This window comes from Mustela lutreola, chromosome 5 (genome assembly GCF_030435805.1).
Source record: "Mustela lutreola isolate mMusLut2 chromosome 5, mMusLut2.pri, whole genome shotgun sequence".
Lineage (NCBI taxonomy): Eukaryota > Metazoa > Chordata > Mammalia > Carnivora > Mustelidae > Mustela > Mustela lutreola.
In genome coordinates, this window is record NC_081294.1 from 96,073,943 (window position 1) to 96,085,423 (window position 11,481).

Consider the following 11,481-nt stretch of genomic DNA (forward strand, 5'->3'; position numbering starts at 1 on the left):
TGGGGAGGTCACAATTGGCTGTCTGTTTCTTGATAGACACAACAAGGAGGCAGGGTGGTCTCTTTTCCCCAAGTCCAGGACAAGCATTCAGGAGCTTTGCCTCCTGCCTTCAGCTCTCTCACTAATGGGCCTTAGTCCTGTGACTCAAACCCTCTGTGACTCAGCTCCTTTCTTTGCAAATTGAGGGTGGTCAGATTAATTTGGGAGCTGTGAGGCATGTTTGAAAAGGTCTTCGCAAATTCCAGCTCATGTAGAATGACTGGCTATCTGGTCTGTGGTTTAGGAACTGACACAAAAGTTGGGGAATTTCCCTTTCTTGGATGGACTTCTTTGGTTTTCCATGCAGAAGGTAGAGCTGGCCTGCTATAGAATTCCCCTGATCTCATCCCCTTCCTCTTGGGACCTGAGCCCTGTGATTAGGACTCTACCCTTGGCATTCAGAGCCCACAATCCCTGCCATGTCCTAAGTCACCTCTTATTCTTTCCGTTTCATGCAAAAACTCATTTTTCATTTTTCAAAGAATTTGAACACTTGGCTTACATAGAAGGAAATATAGAAAGTCAAATATCACGTGGCACAAATACATAGCTTTGAAGATAATTGAGGAAATGAAAATACAAACAACTTGAGTCAGCAGAAACAATTGCTAACCCCTAATGGGCTAGGGGACACACATGTACACATTGTTTGTTAGTGGCTCTCTGTTGTTCTAGTCTGTCTCGGCAGGGATCTGGCATGGTATAATAGCTACATACTTCTTTGAGCAGTAGACTCCCCCCACAAGAAAGAATGATATATTAAAAAAATGTCCATAGCAGTGAAGTATATCAATAAATATATGTGAAAGGGAACAGTCACTAAGCGATCATCAGAGGCATAATGGTTCCCGGTTCCCCCTCACTGTGAAATGTTATATGTCAGTGAGGCTCAGAATAGGGAGCAGGAGTAAGGGGGCTATTGAGCATCTATTCTGACACCCTGGTAGCAGGGTGTCATCTTAATAAGGTATATTGGAATAGAAAGGAGGATAAAAATTACTATCAAATACAATTATCGAAATGATATTTATTTAGGTTTGTGCAAACACATGAAATACGTGACAATACTTACTGAAAACCACTTCATAAACAAAGATTATCACTATGTAAAAAGACATTTATATGTCTTTATGGCTCTCCAAAATGCACTGAGAGTGATGAACAGTGATGTGGCTTTGTTTCAATATTTGTTATAAAACAGGAAGTTCTGTGATGACATTGGTAATGACAGAGCAAACAAAACGAGATCCTGCCACTTTCCAGTGTCTCCCTGCAGGACAGAGAGGGATTTTTACTTCTCTTTTCTCCTAGCACCTGACACATAGTAAGTGCTCAGTGTATGCACCAGTTGGAAGTTGTTGAATGACACCCAGTTATGTTAGGAGTAGGCTTTCTGCCAGTAAATCTGTGCCAGGTATCTTGACCAGCTGATATGTAGCAATTCCTCTCCCTGTCTTCTCCACTTAATAGTTTTATCCAGGTTAGTTCAGATGTATCCAGAGGGTTCTTCAAAAAGGAATTCAATGCCAGGAGTTAAAAACAGCATGCCAGGAAAGTAAAAAGGGACTGGATGGTTTTGGTGAGAAAGTCCCTTATTTGCCATTCAAATTAAACAGGGAAGAGAGCTGCATGAATGTCTTCTAGTAGGCCTTGTCCTGGCTAAAAGCTATTGAGGGGGAAGGTGTCTCCATGTCATATCTGCCTTGGGATGTCCTGTTGTAACTCAAAGGGAAGTGGAGGGCCATTTATTTTTTTTTTAAGACTTCTGAGTGAGCATGATTTTCTCATAACCTCATGTAATAAGCTGAGATTTTCCTCTGAGAAAAAAATGAAGCAATCCTTCCATGGCAGGAAGCAAGGGGGCTTTTAAGACTAGAAGAGGGAAGGAGATCTTGTCTCTTCTAGTCTCAAAGGTGACAGCCATCTTGGGGCTGGAGGGGAGTGCATTTCCTAACCCAGTATGGTGAGAGGTTGAAGCTCCTCCTATCCCAGCTTCTCTTGCATGAGGTGGAGCTGCAGTGTTTTCTGAGAGATGACGCGTGAGTGTGTGCCTGTGCTTGCCTGTGCACTGAAAGAACATCGTAACACACTGCAGTAGCCTGGGGGGTGGGGTGCCCTGGCTACAGTGATGGAGCATAAGTAGAGCTGTATGTCGCATATATGGAGAGAGATTTTCTCCATGTACTGGGAACCCCAGATGTTTCACTTTCATCATCCCTGGTGAAATCTTAGCCCAGATTTACTGGAAGATAGCCCAAGGGAAAAGCTTCTGCCCTTCCCTGTGCTTTCTGGAGAGAGTACCATTCCAGGGAAGCCAGAGTGAAGAGATATAAAGATGTGAGGCAGGGAGGGAAGGAGAGGAGAATACAAGAGAATGTGATATAGAGAAAACCACAGCTCCGGTTACCAAGCACAGGTGACTTCTCCGTCATGTGGCACGTCTTCAAAGCACCCTTATGAAGAGGTGTCTCAGAACTGCTCACCCTCTTGCACTCCTGGATTGTGGACCTGGTCACGCTGGGAAACTGCTGGAGCAGCCAGTGCAAGGGTCCATCTTGGCCACTTTTGGCATAGAGGCCTGTGGTTGTGGTGGTGACAGTAGCCCCAGCGGTGGCAGATGTGTTCCACTTATGGGAACATCTTGGGCCATCACTGAGCCTCTGTGGTGAGGAACCGATGGATGAGACATGCATCGAAGACCCAAGGCCTGAGCAGCATAAACAATCCAGTACAGCTGGACACGCGTTTAGATCACTGTAGCTCCTCAAGACCTTTCTTCTGCATCACGCTGTGGGGATACCCAGTGTCAGCAGGGTGAAGGACACGCTAACTGCACTGCACTGTTGCAGAAGTTACAGTGATTGTGCTGGGCTGCTCTTTCAGCAGCACCTAGGTAGTTATTTATTTTTTTTTTTTAAGATTTTATTTATTTATTTATTTGACAGAGAGAGAGAGAGAGAGAGAGATCACAAGTAGGCAGAGAGGCAGGCAGAGAGAGAGAGGAGGAAGCAGACTCCCTGCCAAGCAGAGAGCCCGATGCAGGACTCGATCCCAGGACCCTGAGATCATGACCTGAGCCAAAGGCAGCAGCTTAACCCACTGAGCCACCCAGGCGCCCAGCACCTAGGTATTTTTCCAGCAATGGCAGCAGTGCATAAGTTGGCTATTCCATGGAGGATGCTCAGATGGATTTTGGGTTTTTCTTTCCACAAGGGGGATCACCAGAACTGATTCCTTCCTGGGTAAGCATTCTTAGAATCTTGGACTTTGTACAGGTAGAGAAGACAGTTACTCATTCTTGGTAAGGAAACTTGAAGTCATTTAATAAGCATAGTTAAAGATAAGTGACCTAGTTTTCATATCCCAACACAGTGAAAAGGGACCTATACAACATTAGTAGTCATCCACCAAACTTGATCACATTCCTATTTATGAAGAATTCTCTTGTCAGGTAAAAAGAGGGAATGCAGAATGTGGAAGAGTTAGGGAAAGGGGACTTACTGTTGTTACTTGGTAGTGATTTTATGTCCATCCGGATGTGATGGCAGAAATGAGTTATAAGTTGCCAAGGCTCAACACATGTATTGTGACCGATGTATTCCAAGTATTCAGGTTTAAGCTGAATGTGGAATATACCCGAGTCAAGAACATCGAGATCCACACCCTTCCCATCTTTAATGTCTTAGTTCACATGTGCCATGCTATTTTCGGGGATTAATAATAATTGGCTGTGGAAAACTTGAATGACAAACTATCTTATGATGTGTATGACAATTTTATTTTCTTAATCAGCAATAAATACTTACTGAGTACAGATCTGAATTTTATTATTTTTTAAAGATTTTATTTATTCAACACAGAGAGAGAGGCAGCAAGAGAGGGAACACAGCAGGGAGAGTGGGAAGGGGAGAAGCAGGCTTCCCGCTGAACAGGAAGCCCGATGCAGGACTCGATCCCAGGACACTGGGAACATGACCTGAGCCGAAGGCAGATTCTTAAAGACTGAGCCACCCAGGCACCCCCTAATTTGAGTTTTAAATGGTCTTTGGTTTAGGGCCAAGTAGGGGTTTTGTCTTGATGTTACATATGTTTAAATTTGAGGTTAGATTCAATTAATGAACTTTACATTCAGAGAGTCTGGCATTTCTCCCAAGAGCATCTTGGTGAATTTATAGATGTGGCTACTTGAGAAAGTAATATAGCATATGGCCGCAAAATGAATAATTGATTTGAAATGCATATCGATTAGGACACAATCAATGAAGAATAAGAAAATTTATGTTTTTGTGTGTATAGAAGGAGTATCATATTATTTGGAGAAGGAATAGTAGATCTTTGGGTTTTGTTTGCTTTCCCATTTTTCTACGCCTTCACAAGATTGACACCTATTTGCTGTAGTATCTTATCGCATTTATCACATCCTACTTCATATTTAGGATGCTCATTTTACAGTACTCACTTTTTCACCTAGGTTTTAAGCTCCAAGAATTCTAATCCAAATTAGGACACTATCCTAATTTCTGTTGTCACCCTCATAGGTTTTTGAATTTAATAATTTGTGTGTTTTGATTGTGTATGATCTGAAATTTCTAGTAAAATTTCCAGAATTAGCTAAGGGGTGTTTAAATCACCACAGAGCTCTCAGCTTTTTGAAAGTATTCTGACACCTTGCCTTGAATCGCATCATGAGGAAGATTCTTGTAAATTATCTGCAAGCAGGTGAATGCTTTAGAATGTCATGTGTGGGCAATCACCTGGGACAGGCGTTGATTTTTGACTCCTTCGTGTTCCTGAAGATACATACATTCCATGGTTGCCTCATTACAGAGACCAATGATGATATCCGCTAATGTTCTAGATCTTTGAGAAAACTGTAAGCATCTGCATACCTGCTTCTTCTGAGCAGACTTCTTTATTTGCTTGGTAAACACTGGTTCTTATGCTACCTTGAAAACTAGGCTAAGCCCAGGTAACTGACAGGGAGGATTCAGAAGTGCTTCATAAAAGAAAAACGGCGTATCCAGATTTCCATGGAGGCAAGTTTTAGGTTGAGAAGTACTACTATTCCTGTATATCAAACAGCAGTGTTTCTGTGGTAGCCTCCTGGTAAATGTCCCAGGAACTGTTAATGCTTCTGACCTTCTAAAGCCCTGCCAAGAGACAAGGCTTAGCAGAGAGACAGTACTCTGGAAATCAGACTGAAGACTTTTAAAGCAGTTTTGCACATTCTGAGCAGACATCTTTGGTTCTGTTTTTAACTTGTTGCTTTGAGCCGTGAGCCCCCAGGTACTCAGCTGGGCCTTAAAGGTGGTAGTGGACAATGTCGGACTGGACACCCACCTCTCAGCCCACTGGAGTCTTGAATGTAAATGTACAGGAAGTGGGAGTTTGTATTATCACCAACACATCCAACCTCTAGGGCTTGGTGGTATGGGGATATGTGTGAGCACATGGCACTGCTTTTCTTCTTTGAATTTTGAACCCCCCACACCCTTTAGAAAGACAGCCTAGTGAGTTCAAGCTGCCTAATACCACTTCCCTGACCCTCTCCTGGGTTTTAAGAAAAGTGTCCCAGAGGAAATTGTGTACTCCCACCATGCCCAATTGAAGAAAAGAAAAATGTATCTTCTTCCAGGGATGCCTGGGTGGCTCAGTAAGTTAAGTGTCCGAGTCTTGATTTCAGTTCATGTCATGATCTCGGAGTCATGAGGTTGAGCCCTGAGTCAGGCTCCATGCTGGACATGGAGCTTGTTAAAATGACTTCCCCCTACCCACCTCCTCAAGAAAATGAAGCTTCCAGCCATGTCAGCAGGGTGAGCACTCACAACAGCAGCTTCTGCTGGGGCTTATTTGGCACTCTCATTTAGGGGAATCAGCCCCTGCAGGTAGGCTCCTAATGTGTGTAGGCGTCTTTCCTCCCTCCCTGTCATGAATATGCATGAATTTGCCTGTAATCAGGTCACAGAACAGATGCTATTAATCATATCATTACCAGGGGAGATGATATATGGTACCATATAACCAGAGATACTAAGGTTTTATCCACATCTGGAGCTTCTTGCTTTCATTTACGAAGAGATAGTACAGAAAGGCCTGGTATAAAGCTGAAATATTTGCTTTCTGTTTAAAACAGGGTACTCTCAGGAGCAGATGTTATCTGGCATGGGAGGACTTGCTTACTTGTGCCAATGATGATTAAACAACAGCAACTAGAAAACAGCCCTGGTGCCCAGTGCCCGCTGCCATTTCTCATTCTTGTCAGAATGTCTTCAATTGCCCAGGGGTGTATTTTCTCCTTGTTGTTATTGGTTTAATTATGGCAGTGCCATCCTATGGGAGAGAACTAATTAACCTTCTGTCAAGAAATCAACTCTCCTATATTGTATGTGACATTAATGGCCTTGTGTGTTTCAGGGCAGTTTTTAAAGGTACTTTTCTGTTTTGTTGTTGCTATTGACACCTGAGTGGAAGCCGTTTTCTAGTAAATACAGATGTATGCAACTCTCCAAGGCAGATGTGGGTATTGTATTGCTGTTAATAAGTATAAATAAAATGATGGTAAACAGAGGATAATTTAGTGAACTAGAAACAGTTTCTCACAGGAGTATTTACTATCTGAAGTATGCAGAAAAGAGATACAGAAGTGGAGAGGGAGAGAGAGGGGAAGAGAAGGAGCCAGAAACTCACATTCCCTGGGCTCCTGCCACAGATGAGTCACTTCGGAGACCCACCCCCCTGCAAAGTGGGATTTATTTTTCTCATTGCAGACATCAGAAAAGTTGAGGTGCTGAGAGGTAGTAAAAGTAAAACACAGAGCCAGTGGGCACACTGAGATTGCACGATTTCAAAGTCTGGGCTTTTTGTAGAGAAACAAGTAATAGCCATGTAGCACCTGTTACCTTCACAGGCACTCTTCCATCTGCGATATCCTTCATCATCCCCAGCCGCCCAGTATGTGGATTTCCTTCTCAGAGCAGATATTTAAGTCTTTATGCGATTAACCATTTTAACTGTATCCCTGAATCCATTTTAAGTCACAAGTCTTGTTCCATTTCAGGTGCCATCTTTTAAATTACATATTCATGGTACTTGTCATCACTCCTTTCCAAAAGAGCATAAGGCATAAATAAATAATAATGATTTTCATAGTAACCCCGTATGGTAAACGTAATCACTCCCTTTATATTAGAGAAGTCACTTGCCTAGTCCCACACCTTTTTTAAAAATTTTGATTTTTTAAAATTTAAATTCAATTAATTAACATATAATGTATTTTTTTAAAGATTTTATTTATTTATTTGACAGACAGAGATCACAAGCAGGCAGAGAGACAAGCAGAGAGAGGGGAGGAAGCAGGCTCCCCGCTGAGCAGACAGCCCGATGTGGGGCTCAATCCCAGGACCCTGGGATCATGACCTGAGCCAAAAGCAGAGGCTTTAACCCACTGAGCCACCCACACACCCCTGATTTTTATTTTATTTTTATTTTATTTTTTTCCAACGATTTCATTTATTTATTTGACAGACAGAGATCACAAGTAGGCAGAGAGGCAAGCAGAGAGAGAGGGGAGGAAGCAGGCTCCCCGCTGAGCAGAGAGCCTGATGTGGGGCTCGATCCTTGGACCCTGAGATCATGACCTGAGCCAAAAGCAGAGGCTTTAACCCACTGAACCACCCAGGCGCCCACCCCTGATTTTTAAAATCAGTGGAGGACAAAGTACTAGAAGTAAGGACATACTGAATATATAACTTATACTGAGGGGTGGAAGAATAATGCACTCTTTAAGGAAAGAGAAAATGAACCAGAAGGAACATTTTTACCTATGTGGTAAACCAAAAGCAAGTGGGATTTAGAATATTATTAGAATGTTTCTGTAGAGCCAAATACATTAATTTTTGGCCCTGTTTTTGTTGTTTGAGTCTATTAATTCACACAAATAGAGGAATAGTTTCCAGACCCAAGTTGGTTAAGATCTTACTTCTTTATTGTACTTTTGAGTGAGAGTGACTCCATCTCCATTAGAACCCTTACTAAATATTTTCCTAGGATCTTCTGAATAGAAGACACTATATGTAATTTGAAGGTACAGTGTCTTCTCTGTTGAGGTTTAAAAATAACTGTAGACTTAAATCTATTTTTCAGCAAGGTAATGTGCAAGTAAGTGTTACTTCTTAACAGGTAAATTTGAATCCACATTTATATGTAAATACCCTTCCATTTCAATGTTTGAGACCTCTGGAAAAAGCATTAAAGTTAAGCCAGTCCCACCTCCTTGCACTGTGTACATGACAAAACTAAAGCACAGAGAAGGTAGGTTTGTATAGTTATCTAATAGGTGATGGCCTCTCAGCTCTGAGTAACCTGGGTGTGAAGACTGGACTTACCCTGTAGACATTTTACAACAAACTTCTATACTACTCATCCATATGGATTTTGTCATTGACTTCATTGTGGAAAAATCAAGTAAAGTTGACCTCCTGCTTAAGATCACATTCCTCCAGCATGGTGAGGCAGAGCATTGTCCCCAGCATCCTTGGGTGACTTCTTGTCCTAGTTCTATCTTAAGACACTTCATTCATCCCATCCACTGAAGAAGCTAGAAAGCTGCTAGGAAGAAGTCATTTCTGAGCCTCAGATACAATGTCTAACAAGAATGTATTGCCCTTTCTGAGAGGAAGTAATGCTGAAAGGACTTGGTCATATTTCAAGACATTGAAGGAGCCACATTTTCTTGTGGAAGAAATGCCAGACATGGGCATGGAGGTCTGCTGCTTCCTCCACCTAAATTATGTTTAGAACAAGAGGTTGGCTCTAGGTTTCTCTTGTCCTTCTATCACCGTGTTGCCAGTTAAGTGGGATCTTTCTTCTCTTCTCATGGAAACATTTAAATATTGGAAATTTCTCATTTCATTTAACTTGGTAGTTGGAAGGGAAAGACCATCTTGAAGTCTCAAGCCTCCATCAAGGACTCTTGTCATATTTACCAGGGTATTCTGTATTGTGGGTTATGTGCACCTGGCATGTGGTACGGTGGAGGTTTATTTCCTGGTTTCCATTGTCCTATATGCATATTTCCCCTAGGAAACCACAGGGCTTGAGGTGAGAGATGGGGCTGGTGGGATGAAGATGAGGAGCAGGGCTCACTGGGGAAACACAGACTTGGGACCTTTCTGTATTCTTCTGGCTCTATGGTCATGCTATTGCCTCATCTCTCTCTCTCTCTCTCTGTTATGTGTCTCTCCTTGAATGCACATTAGAAAGCCTTTCTTCCTGGGATCTACACTGGGAAAGGGCAGTTTCTGGATGGAGACAAATCTGAGAATGTGAGATGAGACTCCAAAGCGGTCCTGGCCCTCTTGGTTGAGCCCAGGATAGAGACTGGTTTGAAGTCTGCCCTATTTCTGGATCTTCTGGTCATTGATTAAAAAAAAAAAAAAAATTCCTCTATTATTTAAGCCATTTTGCGTGGGCTTTCTGTTAATTGCAACTGAAAGGATTGTAAACCTGCAGAGGTGACTTCCGAGGCAGGGAAGTTTGAGGAGGAGAGGAGTGGAGGAGGGCAAAGCAAGTGTGTAGAACATGGCCAGATAAATAGAAACTTCACTCCTTCCAAATTTTGTCTGCAGACGATCTTCTTTCGAACTGACTGTCCCTCCCACTTACCTCTTACCTTCCTCCCGCCATCCTTCATATTCTCTCTTTCTTCCTCAGTCTCTTAATCTCTTTCTGTCTTCCAGAGTATTTTCAGGGGCAGGATGGGTTAATGACAGTATCTTTTACTTTAATAGAAAACAGTGCTGAGTTCAAATCCCTTTGCTAGCTGTCCCAAGATGTGGCCTTATCCATGACACTTAACCTCTCACAGTCTGGTTGCCTTACGTGTAAAAGAAAGATCATACCTGCCTCATAGAGATGGGGGGGGGGTGTTGATGAATAAAGCAAGGACATGAAACTCATAGCACAGACTGTGCTCAATACATATATATGTTCTCCTTCTCTTGATTTGATGGTCTGAGAAAAGATGGCCTAACAATTAGGTTCTGGTTGGATGTTGAAACATTATTCAAAAGTAGCTAAGTGGGGTATCAAATTGCTGCCACATTTTGTAAGGCCTGGAGTTTTCTATAATTAATGAAGCAATTTCCCAAACAACTTGTCAGTGGTAAGCATCCCAGTGAAAGAGCAAAATCTGGCTTTCGAAAGAGGTACTGATGAGTGTCCTGATGGTCTCTTTTCAAGCCGAGCAGCTGTAGAGCAGTTATAAGACCTTGCTCTCTGAAACCACAGGGGGACTCATTGCAGGGCACCTATATTGATTTGGGAAGATACCATTATCTCTGCCTGGAGCAAATTTCCAACTATGGCAAATACCTGAAGTCATATATTTTCTTTACTAGCAAATCCTGTATGTTTATATCCATGGGAATCAACAGGTTCTCTGTGGACCTCTGACTGAATGGTACGGGTGCATTGCAAGAGCTCTTTGTGCTGCTTTCCCATCATAAACCAAATGCTTTTCTTAGAAATAGCTGACCCTTCTGAGTTTTATGCAAATTCCTGGTGTCCCCTCCTTAACAGCAGAGGTAAGGGAGAGCATATGTCTATGGTTAGTTCCATTCTGAGGCAGTTTTGTAGATTAACTACTGCGCGCATGCTCAGGGGAGGCTGTACAGCTGAACAGCTGAGTGTTCTGTTGCAGTATGTTAAGGTTTCTGTGGTCTGTTTTAGGATTCCTTCTCAAGTTTATTACCAGACTTTTATATATGTCATTTGTTTCTTATTTTATGCTGCTCCAAATTGTAAACATGCCACAAGTAATTTCCCTTCCTCTTCTTCTTTTAAACCTTCTTTATTTTCTTTGGAATGCCTACAGACACATCTTGATACTCTGAGGCGCTGTCGGTTATGTGCACCTCTGGAATCAGACTAATTTTGACCAGGAGAACTGGCATCTTTGAGGTATCATGAAAAAGGTCTCCAAATCAGTATTCTAGACCTGGAAAATGCCACCTCATTGTTCAATAGAGCGAATGTGGGCCAGAGGGAGACAGAATGATGGATGTACTGGGATTCTTTGATGCTGTGGATGAACATTTAAAAAAAATAACTTTGTATTTTGGAATAATGTTACATTTGTAGAAAGGTTGCCAAGAGAATACAGAGAGTTTCCAAACATTCCTTACCCATTTTCTCCCCATTGTTAACATTTTACATTACCACAATGCATTTGTCAGAACTAACAAATCAACATTGTTACAGTACTATTAAGTAAAATCCAGATTTTATTTGTATTTCACAAGTTTCCACATTAATGTCTTTTTTCTGTGCCAGGAGCCAATCCAAGGTGCCACAGTGGAATTAGTTTTCATGTCTCCAGAATCTCTGGTCTGTGACAGTTTCTCAGTCTCTGTTTGGTTTTTAGGACCTTCACAGTCTTGAGGA